The sequence below is a fragment of the Ranitomeya imitator genome, chromosome 1 (assembly GCF_032444005.1).
Source record: "Ranitomeya imitator isolate aRanImi1 chromosome 1, aRanImi1.pri, whole genome shotgun sequence".
Taxonomy (NCBI): domain Eukaryota; kingdom Metazoa; phylum Chordata; class Amphibia; order Anura; family Dendrobatidae; genus Ranitomeya; species Ranitomeya imitator.
Genome location: NC_091282.1, coordinates 147,969,897 through 147,978,071, shown reverse-complemented (window position 1 = coordinate 147,978,071; position 8,175 = coordinate 147,969,897). Strand labels below are relative to the sequence as shown.

General features: G+C 46.7%; 1 pseudogene; it reads right to left on the bottom strand.

Annotated features, from left to right (window-relative positions):
- Window positions 1–5,668: 5,668 nt before the first annotated feature.
- LOC138664726 (translocating chain-associated membrane protein 2 pseudogene) lies at window positions 5,669–7,163 on the bottom strand (annotated as a pseudogene).
- Between the last annotated feature and the right edge of the window lie 1,012 nt (window positions 7,164–8,175).

The following is an 8,175-nucleotide window of genomic DNA, read 5'->3' as shown; positions in this document are numbered from 1 at the left end:
AAACTAAGCAGAGAAAAGAATGGACTACCAGGAGGCCCGCACCACCAAATATATAGAGAAAATACAAAAACGTTTATTCAAAACTTTATGCGTTGGTTCCCCCCATCTTCCCTTCCTTTATTCCTTGCGCTCAGGCGCAGTTCTTTAGACGCTTGCGCAATGCGACTCAGGACTGAGTCGGCTTTGCTCAGACGCCACTTGTCTCCATGGAGATCGCTCACACTTCCGGTCTGTCCTCCTTCCCTGTACACAGCCAGCGCGCGCCTCCCTACTTCCGCCTCTCATACATCGGCGACACAGCTGTTTGCGCACCGGTAATACCGGTAAGTATAAATGTTTGGTTCAATCACCATTACACCCACTTCCCCTGACGAAGCCGCTGCGGCGGCGATACGCGTGGGGCGTCTTCTACTCACCCCATTTTGCTTGTCCCTATGCCGGATACTTAGGCATGGATATTGGTCCGGGACTTTATGGCTGGATTAGGTGTGGGTATTAGCTCAGTTCCTCTTTGACTCAGCTGAATATACATACATTCTTTGGCGCTATGCTAACCTCCAGGTCTCTAGATTTCCACTCTACCCTTTCATCTAGGCCTTATTAGGGGTTATATGTATTTTTACATTATGCAGCCAATGTGGATTATCATGTTCATGTGGCTTTGTTTTCAGCTGTGACAATTTTGTGGTACTATGTATTGTGCTTTACCCAGTCTATTGCACTTTATATGATATTTGGCCATATATGTTTATATAATTTCTATAGACATTAGTATTTGAGGGTGATTTGTACATGGTAGTGTATTTTAAGTGTTTTTATTTTTGTTTTGTTGTGGTGTTTTGAATAAACGTTTTTGTATTTTCTCTATATATTTGGTGGTGCGGGCCTCCTGGTAGTCCATTCTTTTCTCTGCTTAGTTTAGGTATTCATTATATTGGACTTGGCTCTGCACACTGTAGATTTTTCCTAGATACGGCTAGAGTGCACCCTTCTTTATAATATATGCAGTAAAGTAGCGGACACGTTAATGCACCCATAGACTTCAATTAGTGTAAAGTATCCTAAAGCATGTCCAAATCTGCATGCGTTTGCAATGGTCTGTTAGTATATGATGCACCTTCGAACGTGGACTACCATGTTTTCGGGTCCAGTACGGCGAACGGACAATTAACGGAAGCGTTTGTTCTGCCATAGAACTCTATTGCAAAAGCAGGCAGACGTAATTCTACCAATTTGTACAAATTTTAGCCCTGCGTTGGATTGTGTTCATGAGGGCTTTCTTTGGTTATGTACCCATGATATCATAGCCTGTATGTATGTACATATTTTGTATGAATTATGTTGTGGCCAATGTATGTGGACTAAATACATGGTTTTGTCTGTATACAGATGTCAGATACTGAGGGATCTAAATGCAGCAGCGCGTCTGACACCATCTCCTCTGAAATTGTATAGTCATGAAATCTTTACATAAAAAGTTGAATGGAACTCTAGTGTACTGAGGGGTTTCCCATGCATTTTACGTGAAATCCTTCTTTACATTATAGCTCTGCTCAGTATGGTATTCTGCATAGTGTAATCATGCTTCTGTCTAATATTTTAGGAATCATCTGACTCTTCTTCAGAGCCAAAGAAGAAAACCAGGCCACCCCCCAAAAATAAACTGAACAAAAAGGTAAATGCAAAAAGTGTTGCCTTCTTAACATAAATAGTGATATGAATTGTAACTATATCTTTTTTTAATTGAAGGTTCTGACAAAAAAGAGCTGAACTACCTCCCAGCCTCGGCGTGTTGCATCACCTACTGTTGCAGTGGTAAGCACACAAAGTATATATTTTTGTACAATGTTTTTTTTTTTATCCAATGTAGGATTCCAGCAAAATAACATTAAATCAAACCAACAAATAATGAGTAGAACCGTCTGTTAGGGCTGGCGGAACACACCGAGTAAATAGATGAAGTTATTGGTGCATTCGCAACCCGGGGTCCACTGTGCAGGGGGAACCTGCTGATGGCAAATGGCACTATATGACGGTATATAATCGAACTCTGTTACTTCACAGAGTCACCGACAAAAGAAAGCACTGTGCCCTGTTAGACTCACAGGAGTACACAGCTAACTGCTAAGCTAATAGCAGTCAGTGGTCTTGCAAACACACAAACTCCTCACCGGAGGTGCCGGTATTCTAGGGCTTATTTCAGCCGGGACCCTGAATACATACACACAAAACTCTTCACCAGAGGTGCCGGTATTCTAGGGGCTTATTTCAGCTGGGGCCCTAAATACATACACACAAGACCACACTGGCGCAAAGCACATAACATAGATTGATACTTGCGGATGGCCGTGCTGTCATGAGAACCTTTTATAACTGCAGCAACTACAGGACCTTCCCAGAAGGACAAATGGGAGGCTGCCACAGAAGTTGAGCAACTTCAGGACCTTCCTAGAGGACCAATGGGAGTTGCTGCAGTACCTGAACATGTGTCCCTTGATCTCCAATTAGAGATCTTAACCTGGGAATGCTCAGAAGGGGAAAAGTAGGACTTAGTCCCAAAGATGTCTGCTTGCCACTGAACAGTACTGGCTACAATGGCAGAAGCTGGAAATGCAGCAGTAACCCTTTGCACAGTGTCAGACTGAGCGAGACGTTGGGACCGACGCTTCCGCTGAGCAGGCTCCACTGCGGCAGGAGAAGAATGGGAGACCGCAGCGGAGATGGCTCGAGATTCCCCCTGTGCTGAGGCAAGGACTCGACCTCTAACATTCCCCCCCCCAGGGCCCTCCTCCTTGGACCTCACTACACTCGAAGGCAGCAATGAGCTGCGGAGCCTGAATGTGCTCAGCAGGCTCTCAGGACCATAACCCTTCCAGTCCACCAAATAAAATTTTTTGCCACGTACCACCTTGCACCCCAAAATAGCGTTCACCTCCTAATCATCTGTAGACTAAACCGATGTCCCAGCAGATGACTCGGAAAACCGGGACATGTATACGGGCTTCAAGAGGGACACATGAAAGATGTCGGTGATACCCAGGAGTGGCGGAAGGGCCAGACGGTAGACCACAGGGTTAACCTGTTCGAGGACCTTGATGGGTCCCAAGTAGCGAGGTGCAAACTTAGTGGACTCAACTCACAGCCTGATGTTATGGGCAGAGAGCCACACTAAGTCGCCAGGAGCAAAGGTCGGAGTGGGGTGCCGATGTGTATTGGCGGGGCGCCGATTTGCATCGGCGGAGGACCTCATTTTCTCCTTGGAGGCCTGAATGGCACCCTGAGTGCGGTCCCAAATGTCCCATGCCTCCACAGCCCAGTCTGCCACCCTGCAGTCAGCGGAAGACATGGGCATAGGCACAGGAAACCGCAGATGCTGACCATAGTTGAGGAGGAATGGGGTCTGTCCAGTGATGTAAGCTACGGCATTGTTCAGCGCAAACTCCGCCCATGATAGCAAGGATGCCCAGTCATTCTGCCTGGCTGAGACAAAATGTTCAAGATATGTGACCATGTCTGGTTGGCCCTCTCTACTAATGCATTCGTCTCGGGATGATATGCAGAAGAGAGATTCAACTCAATGCTGAGAAGACGACAACGCTCTCTCCAGAACCAAGATGCAAACTGGGGACCCCGGTCACTGACAATTTTGTCTGGCATACAGAGTAGGTGGAAGATGTGTTTTATAAACAACGCTGCCAAGGCCTGTGCAGAAGGTAGCCGTGGAAGCGGCACCAAGTGCACCATTTTAGAAAAAAAGTTGGTGATAACCCAAATAATGGTGCAGCCACGAGACTTGGGTAAGCCCACCACAAAGTCCATCCCAACCATCTCCCAGGACCTGTCTGCCACCGGCAAGGGATAAAGTAACGCAGCTGGCCATTGTCATGGAGACTTATTTTTGGCACAGGAGACACACGCCCGAATATAATCTCCGATGTCACGGACCATATGCCGCCACCAGTAAGTCCTCGCCAGCAGCTCAGATGTCTTCTTTGTCCCAAAATGTCCACCCACCCTGGAGGAATGAGCCCAAGAGAGAACCTCTGGTCGCAAATTCGTAGGTACAAAAGTGTTGCCCGGAGGCACTGACTCTAGCGAAACCGGAGCTATGGTTCTCAGGCTCTCAGAAGGGACAATAAGCCGAGGTTCCCCTTCCTCCTTCTCAGAAGACACAGCGGAGCAAGAGAGAGCATCAGCACGAATGTTCTTCTCCCCAGAGAGAAAATGGAGGGTGAAGTGGAACCGGGAGAAGAACAAGGACCATCTGGCCTGACGAGAATTTAGCCGCTGGGCTGTTTGTAAGTATACCAAATTTTTGTGGTCAGTAAAGACTTGGAAGGGAAAGCGAGCCCCCTCCAAAAGATGTCTCCACTACGAAAAGGCCAACTTCATTGCTAGCAACGCCCTGTTCCCGATGGAATAATTCCTCTCCGCTGGTGTGAAGGTCTTGGAGAAGAAGAAGCAAGGATGCTTCCGACCTTGAGCATCCTTTTGGAAGAGGACTGCTCCAGCACCAACAGATGAGGCATCCACCTCCAATATAAATGGCTTATCAACATCGAGACGATGTAGGATGGGAGCACTAGCAAAATGAGACTTAATGGAAGTGAAAGCCTTGGAGACCTATTCAGACCACAATTTGGGATTTGCTCCCTTCTTGGTGAGGGCTACCAAGGGAGCTACTAAAGTTGAGAAGTGGGGAATGAACTGGCTATAGTAATTAATGAACCCCATGAAGTGCTGCACTGCTTTAAGAGAATGGGGTTCTTGCCAGTCCATCACAGCCTGTAATTTGGCAGGATCCATTGCCAATCCCTGGGCGGAGATGATATAGCCCAGGAAAGGTAAAGACTCCTGCTCAAACATACACTTCTCCAACCTTGCATAGAGGGAATTTGCCCATAAGAGGTCCAAGACTCTGCAAACATCTCTCCGGTGGGAGTCATTAGCTGGAGAGAAGATGAGAATATCATCCAGATAGACTACGACCAAGGTGGAGAGCATATCCCGGAAGATATCGTTAATAAAGTCTTGGAAAACAGCTGGGGCATTACAGAGCCCGAAGGGCATCACCAGATATTCATTCATAGTGCCTATCCCTGGTATTAAAAGCCTTCTTCCATTCGTCCCCCTCACGGATGCGAATCAGGTTATAAGCACCCCGCAGATCTAATTTAGTAAATACCCTTGCTCCCCGTAGCCTATCATAGAGCTCAGAAATCAGGGGCAATGGGCACTTATTCTTAACGGTGATGACGTTAAGACCCCTGTAATTTACGCATGGAAGTAATTCTCCGTTCTTCTTCTGCATGAAGAAGAACCCCGCCCCTGCAGGTGATACTGACTTCCTAATGAACACTCTTGCCAAATTCTCCTAGATGTATTGGGACATAGCCTCCGTTTCCGGGAGAGAGAGGGGATAGACCCATCCCCGGGGAGGTTCTGCTCCAGGCATGAGATTAATAGGACAGGGCGGTGAGGCGGAAGGGTCTTCACAGCCTTTTTGGAGAACACATCTGCATAGGACCAATAGCACTTGGGAAGGGAAGTAAGATCTGCGGGTATCTCTGTAGTGGTAACCTGTAAGGTTGAGCGAAACGGATCAGAAAATTCAAAAATCGCCAACTTTCGGCAAAGTTGGGTTTCATGAAACCCGAAAATACTGTAACTCGCCCAGAAGGAGAGAATGTCCACGTTCCGGGGACTCGAGGGTACCAGGTACAGGCTAAAGGCAAGTTCGGCACGTAGCGGAATTTTTTGAATATTGTTTTAAATACCATAACAAAAAGTTACTAATGAGGATTCTTAGAAGGCACTTTTTAATTCTCGCCCAGACGGGGCACAGAAGGTGATCATATCCGGGGCAGGGTTCTAGTCCTGCTTCTCCACATGCCCCTGATTCTGTCACACCAGGGTTTGGCTTCGTTTTAGATGTGTGTTTTTTTTTTTTTTTTTTTTTTTTGTGTGTGTGTTTGTTTCATGCTTTTATTACGGAATTTTGATCTTTTTCGGTCGAGGCGTGGAACCATTCTCAGCTTTTATCAATCCGTTTTCATGATAACCTGAATCCCTTTTAAGTATCTTGATCTGTTGCTTGGCCATCACAGGTAAGGGAAGCCTCTTCTTAGAAGCTTGTTCTTTACAGCACTCCCGCCAACGACGCAACTGGAAGTGGATGAATCGCCACATCATCCAGGTCTGCGACACGCACATCAAAAGCAACACAATCATCCTGAAAAGTAATGTATTGAAGTTGCCTTTGTCCGGGTTGAAAGTGTGGATCTCCGCTCTAGCAAGTCCAAACCCGATCGTCAAGACAGAAAGGGTTAAAGTAAACAGCCGGGTGACTACAAACACCACCGCCCAGGCATTAAAAAGCTTTTGATTGTTTTCATCAGTAAAGTAGAAAAGCCGCGCGACATGGAAGAGGAACTCGGCCACCGCCTGCAGCAAGAGCAAAATCAACCCCAAACGGGTTAAATTGAGTAAATACGCGCCTCCTATATGAAGTAGATACAGTACAATATACTGGAGCTGCCGAGGAATTTCCTCATTCTTTACTTTTTGGAAATATAATTCTGGCAGGGCGTGCAGCCAATACGCCAGCTGGCACAGGTAGAAAAACTTCACTTGAAATGGTAGATACACATGAGGATAACTTTCCCATAGGGTCTTTGGATTGGATAAATAACCTTCCGTGGCTGCAACATAGAGACCCCAAAACATGGAGGTCATATGAAATGCCGCCAGCTGCCCAGACTCATTAAAGCGGCTTTGTTTTACCTTTGACAGGTGGAGGCGCCGGTTAATTTTATCTAGGACATACTCCTGGACGATGGCGTGTAGAATGATTGTGATGATAATGTAGAACAATATGGTGACCAGATCCTTGGCCCCATAGTGATAGTAGACAATCTCGCCATCGAGAGACTGGAGGCTGCTGTTATACTGAGGTAAGATGAAGATAAAGGCAGTTTTAGCGGTGACCTCAAACATGAGACCGATGAGGACGCACAGGACGAAGAAGAAGCCGATGTCCGCATGATTGTGGATGACAAACTCCTGGCTGAAGATGGGGTAACTTTTCCTTCTTCTGAAAGCCATAACGTCCCAGGAATCTGCCGCCCCCTCCCTGCTCCTCTCTCCACTCTTCCTCCACTCACTCTCCCCTCACTCACTTTCATGAAACCCGACCCGATCCTAGTGTGGGATCGGCCATGAGGTCGGCGATCTTCGCGCCAAAGTCGCATTTCGTATGACACTTTCAGCGCCATTTTTCAGCCAATGAAGGAGGACGCAGAGTGTGGGCAGCGTGATGACATAGGTCTCGGTCCCCACCATCTTAGAGAAGGGCATGACAGTGATTGGCTTGCTTTCTGCGGCGTCACAGGGGCTATAAAGGGGCGTGCATGCCGACCGCCATCTTAATTCTGCCGATCGTAGCATAGGGAGAGGTTGCCGCAGCTGCATCAGAAGAAGGGATATAGTTAGGGAGGGAAGATTAAGCCCCGAAACTGCTTGTGCTATAGCGATTTCCACTGTCCAACACCACCATTTGTTTGCAGGGACAGTGGAGGCTATATTTTTGTGCATCAGCTCTGTAGCTTATTAGGCTGCCTTATAAGGCTCCCTGATAGCTGCATTGCTGTTTGCACACCACTGTGCAAACCACCTGCTTTTTTAAAAGCAAAAATCCTGTTGCTCCTTTCTGCACAGTTATCTTGTTTATTTGTCCACACTTTTGTGTGCAGCAGTCCTTTTTATTGCTGCTATTTTTATCCTGAGATCATTGTAGGGAGATTGAAATTGTACTACAGTCCTTGTATTTTTTCATATATCTTCCAGCCACTTTCTGCCACTTAGATTTCGTTGTTTTATACACTGGGCCTGAGTTTTGGGTCAGTCTCCCCCCAAAAAAGGAAGTTTCAAATTCTCACAAAGTGGATCTACTGCAATCCTGTTAGTTTCCTGTATGTCAGCCAGACACTTACTGCCACTTAGATTGCGTTGAAATATACACTGGGCCTGAGTTTTGGGTCAGTCTCCCCCCAAAAAAGGGGAGATTCAAATTCTCACAAAGTGCATCTCCTGCAGTCCTGTTAGTTTGGTGTATGTCAACCAGCCACTTTCTGCCACTTAGATTGCATTGTTATATACACTGGGCCTGAGTTTTGG